Source organism: Gossypium hirsutum, chromosome A05, assembly GCF_007990345.1.
Source record: "Gossypium hirsutum isolate 1008001.06 chromosome A05, Gossypium_hirsutum_v2.1, whole genome shotgun sequence".
Lineage (NCBI taxonomy): Eukaryota > Viridiplantae > Streptophyta > Magnoliopsida > Malvales > Malvaceae > Gossypium > Gossypium hirsutum.
In genome coordinates, this window is record NC_053428.1 from 80,628,472 (window position 1) to 80,638,895 (window position 10,424).

Sequence of the window (10,424 nt, forward strand, 5' to 3'; positions counted from 1 at the left end):
ACCTGGAAATAGACTCATACATATATTATCCAGAAAATTTTCAGAATTTTTGGTTTGGCCAATCAATACCAGATTTTTCTTAAAGTTTCCCCTGTTTCACTGTTTGACTAATCTGACCACTCTTCACTACGAATCAAATTTCTCATTGTACGGAATTAAAAATGTGTTCTATTTGATTTCATTTGAAACTATACTCATTAAGGAGTCTAGGCATATAAATTTTATCTTATAACCATTTTTTTACAAATTATAATGATTTTTCTAAAAACAGAACAGGGGATTTCGGAGTCATTCTGACACTGTCCCACACAACTTTAAATATCTCTTTATAGGAAATTTCTTTGCTTCCACGGTCTCTTTTATAAGAAACTAGACTAAATAAGCTTTGATTACATATTTTATTCAGCCTATAATTCCACACCGACAATTTATAGTGATTTTCTAAAATCACGTTACTGCTGCTGTCCAAAGCAAATTATTACAATTTGCTCTTAAATTTCCAAGTCCAAACACTTATGAACTTACCATTTGAGTTTAAAACATATCATGGCCACATCATATCTTATTAAATCGACTCATTATGTCCTATTATGACTGAATTTACTCAACGTTTAATCACTTAAAACTTACCTCGGATGTGGTCGAACGATTTCGGCGGCTATTCGATCACTTTTTTCCTTCCCTTTATCGGATTTAGTTCCCCCTTGCTCTTGAGCTTAATTTAACAAATAAATTGATTTAATCATTTGAACATCGAAAACAGAAAATCAAGGTACTTAACCCATATATATATACATTAGACATTAAAGTCACATACATATGAAATCATGAATCAACTCAACATATTAACCCACACTCTCTTTTAGCCGATTGTCTAAGCCAAGATTAAGCCACCAATATGCTTACTTATGGCCGAACATACACATCAACTTATGTACTCATTCATGTGGCCGAACATACATGTCTATGTTGAGGCCGATTGCAACACTTAATACATTCTACAAGTATGGTCACTTGTATTGACTAAACACCATTTTGTTTCAAGTTCAAAACTTGGCCAATACACATATATACACTAGTAAAGCATCCTCTCCCTTTCCATCAATTCAACACATGCATTACTCATTAATATACAAAATTATATTCGGCCGTAGCACACAACTTGCTAGCCGATTCTTCTCCATCTAGCAACTAATGCACATATGTGCTCATTTGTTAGACTCTACTTCATCTAACAACAACCATATTTTCCCTTCTACTTCCTACCATGGCCGGATGCTCAAGATACCTCAATATCGAAACTTTTAGCTTGGATTGCTTAAAGAACTTGGTGATGAGTTCAAATTTACCTAACACCTCAAGCCTCATAACACATCTATATAGCTAACATGCTAATAGTCTCAAGGCTTCAACTAAAACTTTTGAAGCCTCTTAGTCGAATACTAACTCTCTAATAATCCCAAATCCATCCATGAGATAGTTAGAATTTAGACTAATCATCCAAGGGATGTATGAATTTTCAAAGCAACACTAAACATACCTTAATCTAGTGAGCCTTCATAGCCGATTTTTCTCCAAGCTCATTCCCTTCCTTTCTTTCTTCTATTCGGCCAAAGATGTTCAAGGATGAACACTTTTTTTTTCTTTGTTTCCTTTCTTCCATTCACGGCAAAGGGGGGGGCATGGATGAGACCATTTTTTTTTCATCACTCCACCTTTTTGCATTACTTTAATCCTAACCCCTTTTTTTTATTCTTTCTAACATAACTCACTAACACAACATGTTTGCAACATGTTTCCACCCATAGCATGGCCGGCCACTATGCTTTAATTTTGGGTAATTTGACATGCAAACCCATCATTTCACAACATGCATTATTAGGCCACTTTACATTTGCCTAGCACATTTCCAAATTTTCTCACATAAGTCCTATTTGATAAAATTCACTTACTATTAACAAAATTCAAACATGAAATTTTCACACATGCATATGTACATATAATGAGCATCAACTATGACGGTTAATTATCTTTATGACTCGGTTTAGTGGTCCCGAAACCACTTTCTGACTAGGGTCACTTTAGGGGTGTCACATTAACGACACAGGTGTGTCTCACGTCCATGTCAAAGAAACAAAATCGAGCCTTGCCCCTGGCACGCCTGTGTTTTTCTATTCCCACGCTCGTGTTCACCTATCAAGTTCACCCACGGCCATGTCGCACGACCATGGGAATTTATCGCATCCCGTATTTTGGGGAAATCATGTCCTGCTTCCACACGGCCGTATCGCACGACCCTGTCTCTTCTACTGTTTGGCCACGGCTTTAGGCACGCCCGTGTGCCTGACCGTGTGTGCTGAAAAAATTTACAATTCAAAGATAAAGTTAATGATTTAACGTGTTAGAAATTAAAAATAAAGAAATCAAAATATGTTAGTGCTCGGGTTGCCTCCCAAGAAGCACTTATTTATAGTCTAAGCTCGACTTACCTCTCTAGTGAATGGTCAGGGTGGTTCGAGGAGTTTATACTCCTCATTCCTACTATCAATCTCATCACAATAGGGTTTAAATCGGGTGTTTTTTACCTTAAAAGTGCCGAACTTGGAGTGACTCACCTCCACCGCACTGAATGGAAAAATACTGAGTACCGTAAGAGGGATTTCCTTATTTGGTGTGGTAGTGACAATGTGAGGATCTGCAGCATCTAGTAAGACTTTATCGCCAACCTTAAGTTGATTTGGAGAGGTATCAGCCTTGTTTTGGCGTAGTTTCGGTTTATCATGTGTTCTCGATTTGTGTGCTCGCCATTCTTCTAGCTCCTCTATCCGTAGCCTTCGTTCTTCATGACTGTGTCCTCTATCATTTCTAGAACATGGCTCGTGAACTTCTTTGAAGCTCAATTTCTACAAAGTCATATTGTCAGTTTTAGTAGATTGGTGTGGACTATTACCTTCAATGTTCGATGTGATGCCAGAATTACGAGCTTGAAGGGTGATCATATCGTCTCCTACGCGAAGCGTGAGCTCACCTGTGCCAACATCAATAATTGTTTTAGCAGTTGCTAAAAAGGGCCTCCCTAAAATCAAAGCGGTGTTATTATCCTCCTCTATGTCTAGAACAACGAAATCAGCAAGGAATATGAACTTATCTACTTTTACTAGTACATCTTCAATAATACCCCTAGGAAATCTTATAGTTTTATCTGCCAATTGAATGCTCATATTAGTTTGTTTAGGTTTCCCAAAACCTAATTGCTTAAACATTTTGTAAGGCATGACGTTAAAACTAGCCCCTAAATCAGCTAATGCATGACTTATATCTAAACTACCAATTAAGCAAGGAATTGTAAAACTCCCTAGATCTTTCAATTTGTGGGTAGCTTATTTTGTAGAATAGCTGAGCAGACTGCATTTAGCTCCACATGCGATGCTTCGTCCAACTTCTGCTTATTTACTAAAAGCTCTTTTAAAAATTTCATTGTATTTGGCATCTGCGATAAAGCTTCAATAAACGGTAGGTTAATATGTAATTTTTTCAAAAGTTTGAGGAATTTACCGAATTGTTCGTCTGAGCGGTCTTTCCTTGTCGCGTTAGCGTATGGCACAAGAGGTTTATATTCGACGGTCACTGGTTTGTTATGACTTACCTCACTTTTACCTTTGCTCACCACAGTTTCTTGCATCAATTTTGGCTCAGGTGCAATGAATCCTTCCTTATCTTGAGTACTAATTGCTTTGAGGTGTTCCTTTGGGTTAGGTTCAGTATTACTTGGTAAGCTACCTTGTAGTCGCTCGGAGATTAGTTTGGATAGATGGCCTATCTGAGTTTTGAGTCCTTGGATCGATGCTTGTTGATTCTTAAGAGCTGTCTCGGCATTTTGGAAACGAGTTTCTAACATTGATATGAATTTTGAGAGCATCTCCTCAAGGTTCGGTTTCTTCTCTTGTTGATAAGGTGGCTGTTGAAAAATTTGGGTGGTTCCTCCAACCTACATTATGAGTATTACTGTATGGGTTATTTTGAGATCTAAAGTTATTGTTACTCATATAGTTGACTTGTTCCTCTTCATTTGTGGGATTGAAGGATTGATATTCTGTATGCACACCTCCTCCACTTGAGTCACACCTCATTACTAGATGTACCTGTGTAGAACCAAGTAAACCATCAATCTTTTTATTGAGAAGTTCTACCTGATTTGATAGTATAGTAACTGAGTCGACGTTATAAACGCCGGCCTTTTCTGTTGGCTTAGTCCTCATGACTTGCAACTGATAATTATTCAGTGACATTTCTTCAATGAATTCATAAGCCTCTTCAGGTGTTTTGTTGTTGATGGTTCCTCCAGCAGCTGCGTCAACCATTTACCGAGTCGAGGGATTCAAACCATTGTGGAATGTTTGTACTTGAAGCCAAAGTGGTAACCCATGGTGAGGGCATATTCGCAATAGATCCTTGTATCTCTCCCATGCATCGTAAAGTGTTTCTAAGTCCATTTGCACAAAAGAAGAAATATCATTACGTAACTTAGCCATTTTAGCTGGCGAAAAATACTTTAGTAGAAAATTTTTGGTCATTTGTTCCCAAGTAGTAATTGACCCTCGTGGTAACGAGTTCAACCACTGTTTAGCTTTGTTCCTCAATGAAAAAGGAAATAACTGAAGACGAATGGCATCATCAGAAACGCCATTGATTTTAAATGTATCGCAAAATTCCAGAAAGTTTGCTAAGTGAGCGTTGGGATCTTCATCCTGCAAACCATCAAACTGAACAAACTGTTGTATCATCTGAATAGTGTTAGGTTTGAATTCAAAAGTATTTGCAGCTACAGCAGGTCTAACTATGCTAGATTCAGTTCCTGTTAAAAAAGGTTTAGCATAATCATACATAGTGCGTGGAGCAAGATTTTGATTAGTCACAATTGCAGGAGGTAGCTGATTGCCTTGGTTTTCAGCCATCTCGTCGGTTAGAGGTTGAGTATCATCTTCTCGCTCGTTCTCCGTGTATCGTAAGCTACGCCTTATCTCTCTTTGATTTTTACGAACTGTACGATTGATTTCTTCATCAAAAATTAATGGTCCGACGGGTTTCTTCTAGTCATAAACTATAAAAACCTGCCAAGAGAAAGAATAAGTAAATCAATAAATAATAATAATGAAATAAAATTAAATTTCAAGAAAAATAAATGGCTAAAGTAATAAAAATTGAATGTTCCTAATATTTTAGTTCCCCGACAATGGCGCCAAAAACTTGATCGCAAAGTTTCGTGATAGGTTTTAAATAATTATAATTACTCATCCCTGAACTAACTATTATCGCCATGTAGGCAAGCGCACCTATCGAACAATAGTATAGTAATGGCAAGACCGAGATATCGTACCCAAGGGAACCAAAAGTACTAGTAATAACTATCTTTTTATTATCTAGCCTAAGAATAAAAGGGGTTTTATTTGTTTTAATTAACTAATTATCTAAACTAAGAATGCACAGAGAAAAGAATTGGGCAATTGCTTTTGGTAAAATCGATTGACTTGAGACAATACCTAAGGAAAAAACCACCTAGACTTTACTTGTTATTCTGGCTCCGAATCAGACGATTTATTCATTCAACTTGCTCCGTAGAGATCCCTAAGTTATGCTATTATCCCTATTCAAGACTAATAACGTCTAATCCCTAGATTGAATAACCGAGACTTTTCTCTAATTAACGCTCTAGGGTTGCATTAACTCGATCTATGGATCCCCTTATTACGTTTCACCCTAATCCGGCAAAATCTTGTCACTCTATTTCTAGGCGCGCAATCAACTCCACTTAATTATGACAAAATTACTCTTAGACAGGGTCTATTCCTCCTCTAAATAAGAGCATGTCTTGAATCAGTATCCTAGGATATCAAAACAAGAATTAAAAACACATAATTAAAAACAAGTTAAATATTTATCATACGATTCAGAAAATAATAACAAGATTCGTCTTAGGTTTCATTCCCCTTAGGTATTTAGGGGATTTAGTTCATAACTAAATAAGAAAACATCTCAGAAGAATAAAGAATACAAAACATAAAGGAAACCGAAAACACCTGAAGGGAAATTGAGGAGGGAACTTCAATCTTGATGATGAATCCGGCTTCTTAGATGGATCAATCAGCTTTCTTGGGGTATTTCCTTACCTCCTATTCTCCATCTCCCCTTTTTCTCCTTTTCTAGGGTGTATTTATAGGCTTTGGAATACCTAGAAGCCCTCAAAAGTGGCCTTTTCTGAATTGGACTTAACTTGGGCTCGGTAGGGACACACCCGCCTGACACGCCCGTGTGCGATTACTTCAGGCCGTGTTTGAGCCTATTAGAATGGCATGGGCATGTGCTATGCCTGTGTGAGTCGTGATCCAATTCTGCTAGATTGACACGGCCGTGTGGTCTGCCCGTGTGAGGAGGTCCAGGCCGTGTTGATTTCGTACTTTGGCCCATTTTCTCCATTTTTGGCCTGTTTCCTGTTCCTTTCGCTTTCCTATGCTCTCCTAAGTGTAAAACATGAAATTAAAGCATTAGGAGCATCGAATTCACCAATTATAATGGAAAATCATCCATAAAATGCGTTAAACATGGGGAAAATATGTATAAATTACAGTTTATCAAATAGCCTCGTGTCTCAGAAGCTCGGGTGACTCAAAGGAATACTTAGGACGTGGATGTCGTGACACCATTGTAAATGTGCCTGTGTAAAACCATGTCTGGGACATCACATCGGCGATGATAAATGTGCCTGTGTAAGACCATGTCTGGGACATGGCATCGGCGATGATATATGTGCCAGTGTAAGACCATATCTGGGACATGGCATCGGCGATGATATATGTGCCAGTGTAAGACCATGTCTGGGACATGGCATCGGCAATGATATGTGGATTCATGTAAGACCATGTCTAGGACATGGAATTGGCGATGATATGTGGATTCATGTAAGACCATGTCGAGGACATGGCATTGGTGCTTTAATTGGTGTATGACAATCCCGAGTGTCCTTTAGTATTCCGGTGCTTCAACGGGCCATTCAAGATGTTGGGTTAAGGAGTGGAGTGATATGAGTAAGAATATACGGTACAGGTATGTACATAAACCTTATGAGTATTGAACTCGATTCATGATGGGAAATTTAGCATTAGTAGAAAGGAGTAAGATAAGCTTGATGTTTAATGATATTTAATGTCAATTTTGACTACGTTCATTTGTATAGTATGATTTTGTGGTGATAAAAAAGATAATATGTTTAATCCATGAATATCTTGACTTATGTTGTTTATTATTTACATGCGACTTACTAAGCCCTATGCTTACCCTTCTCTCCTTTTCCTTTTCTTTTAGCATCGTCAAGCTAGCTCGGGGATTGTGGACGTTGGAGCTTGAGTCACACTATCAACAAATCTTTTGGGGTATAATTAGCTTAATACATTTAAGTATGGCATGTATAGGGGACTTAGTATTTTGTTATATGTGTCATATTTGTTAGCCAAAGTGATGGCTTCTTTTTAGTATATTATTCCATTTTGTATATGACCATGAAATATGGCTCATATTGATGATTGGGTTGAAATCCCTAAATATTGTGACACATGGTCAGCCCCATAGGCAGGTAGTCCGGCCATGTGTCCCCTGCACCCTAGTTTTACAAGTCAGTATGCATGGTAGTAAACACACGGGTAGAGACACGACCATATATCTCAGTTGTGTGGAGGACACGGCCTTAGGACAAGGGCGTGTGCCCAGGCCGTGTGAAGTCTACACCTTAAATGCGAAAATTAAATTCACCACACAGTCTAGCACAAGGGCGTGTGACTTGGCCTTGTGATATTAAATTTATGCTGATGTTATAAACAGAGAGTTATATGGCCTGGGGACATAGGCGTGTCAATGGCACACAGGCGTGTAACTGTTTTAAGAAAATTTTTCTAAAGTTCAGGGTTTAGCCCCGAATCACCCCCGACGTATGATTTGGGCCTCATGGGCCCATATAAGGGACGATATGCATGTTCTTGAATAAATTTTAAATTTGAACGAAATTTTATGGCTCAATTTTACAAAGTAGTGTATGTTGAAGTTCGGTAAAGCCTCGTATCCTGTCCCGGCATTAGACACGGGTAAGGGGTATTACAGGTAACATGATGACTTTACTAAGTCATCGTTTAATCATGAATATGAATGTTTGAATAATCAAATTTTCCATGTTGAATGTCATGAAGTGAGTGTAAATGTGTGAGTGTTTAAGGGTGGCAAATGGCTTGGAAAATAGCCTAGAAATTGTCCACATGGTTAGACACACGGGCATATGTCTAGGCTGCATGTGACACACGGTTTGCCTCATGTGCGTGTGATCCGGCCATGTGTCCCCTACACCCTAATTATGCAAAATAGAATGCCCAGTAGTAAACACAAGGGCAGAGACACGACCGTGTGTCTCAGCCATGTGAAGGACATGGCCTTAGTACATGGGTGTGTGCCCAAGCCGTGTGAAGTCTGCACTTAATTTTTGGAATTTAATTCACCACACAGCCTAAGCACATGGGCATGTCACTTGGCCGTGTGACCTTAAATTGTTGATGATGTCATAGTCAGAGAGTTACAAGGACTAAGGACATGGGCGTGTCCCGAGCCACACGGGCGTGTGCAACCACATGGCCTACCCACACGGGCGTGTGACTCTTCAGAAAAAAAGATTTTCTAAGTGTATAAAAGGTTTTGAAATTTCTCGATTTAGTCCCGAACCACTTCCGATGTATGTTTCGGGTCTTGTAGACCCTTATAAGGGACAATTTGCATGTGATTTAAAAGTGTTAAATTGGGAAAAAATTTTATGGCTCGGTTTTATATGAATGTTTATGTTTAAGTCCGGTAACTCTCTGAACTGTTCTAGCATCGGATACGGGTAAGGGATGTTACAGTAATGGTATGCCATTAGGGAGAGCTCAGTCACAATACTATAGTGGAATGACTTTATGACTAAATGAGTTTATAATTAATTGGTGAAAATATGAAACTTAATTATAAATAATTTGAGCCTCAATTGCATATGACCAATCAGTCCCTCTGTTAACTCATTGAAACCATAAATGAATTGCAGGTTGAATCAAATGAACATAACTAATTAGATATGGTGAAAATAAAAAATTGGGAAATATTTGGAAATGATTATGGTCTACTCCAAAATGAAAATGAAAATGAAAATGAATAGATGGAATCATTTGTAAATGAATGTGGTTTTCTTCAAAATGAGAATGAAAATGAATTGGAAATGAATTTATGTTTTTCGAATTAAATGAAGTTCAAAAATGGAAAAAATATCATTTGCTCGTAGTGAATCATTGAATGTAGAAATATTAAATATATTTTCTCAAAGATTCTTTTACAGTAGTTGTCATGATTTTAATGGAATTAGAATTGGGTTGAGAAGATTATTTAATTGGAAAAATATTTGGATGCTTATTTTAGGAAATAGAAAAAAAAATATCGGCTTGGATCAAATTATAAAGTATTAGGTCAAAATCCAGGAAGTATTTGTACTTGGACACGATATGGAAGAGGCCCAAAAGCCTATTATGTTAATAAGTGGGACGAAAAACCCTAGTATTATTAACTAGGCCCCAAACCCCCTATAATCCTAGATAAATTAGAAGTTTGTTTTTCTAGTTGAAATAAACTTCTGCAATTCAACAAGAGTTCTATAACACCCCTCACCCATCCCCTTCACCAGAATCGAGTTATGAAATGCTACAGTAAATAACAGAATAGTTACATATGATTGTAAATCAAGAATTCATTTAGACATGCAATAATCCTCATATATTCATACAAAATCATTCTTTGCAATCTAAATTGGGTTTAAATCGAGCTTACGAAAGCTCTAAAATCAAATTGAAATCAATCAATGACCTTTTTTAAACCTTTACCAAAGAAAGGACAATACTGCAAAATAGGGGTTACACGGTTGTGTGCCTAGGCTGTGTAACAGACTAAAATCATGGAACAAGGAGTCACACGACCGTATCTCTAGACTATGTATCCTACTGTGGCCGTGTAGGTCAAAGTACAAAAACTTAACAATTAGACACACGGCCACGTATCTGACTAAGACCATTTGTAAAATAAGTAACTCATCCAAAAAATAAACATGGACGTGTGGTCAGCCTATGTGACAAACCGTAACCGTGTATGAAATTTTTCCTTAAATTACAGTGAGCACACGGCCGTGTGTTAGCTCGTGTAAGGTAAAAAATCAACAATTTGGTGCCAAATGCAATTCCACTTCTAAAAGTGAACTAAAATGAATCTTCAAACCAAGACAACATATCCAAAACATGTACATTTCCATACCAAAACCTATCATATAATCATTTCCATAATTCACTAAACTATTACGACTTATTTGGTCCTAA

General features: G+C 37.6%; 1 non-coding gene across 1 annotated transcript; it reads left to right on the forward strand.

The window, feature by feature from the left end:
- The first annotated feature begins 4,419 nt into the window (after positions 1–4,419).
- LOC121229983 (small nucleolar RNA R71) lies at positions 4,420–4,526 on the forward strand. Its single transcript, XR_005927934.1, has one exon. It is a non-coding gene; the product is annotated as a small nucleolar RNA R71 (small nucleolar RNA).
- Positions 4,527–10,424: the final 5,898 nt, after the last annotated feature.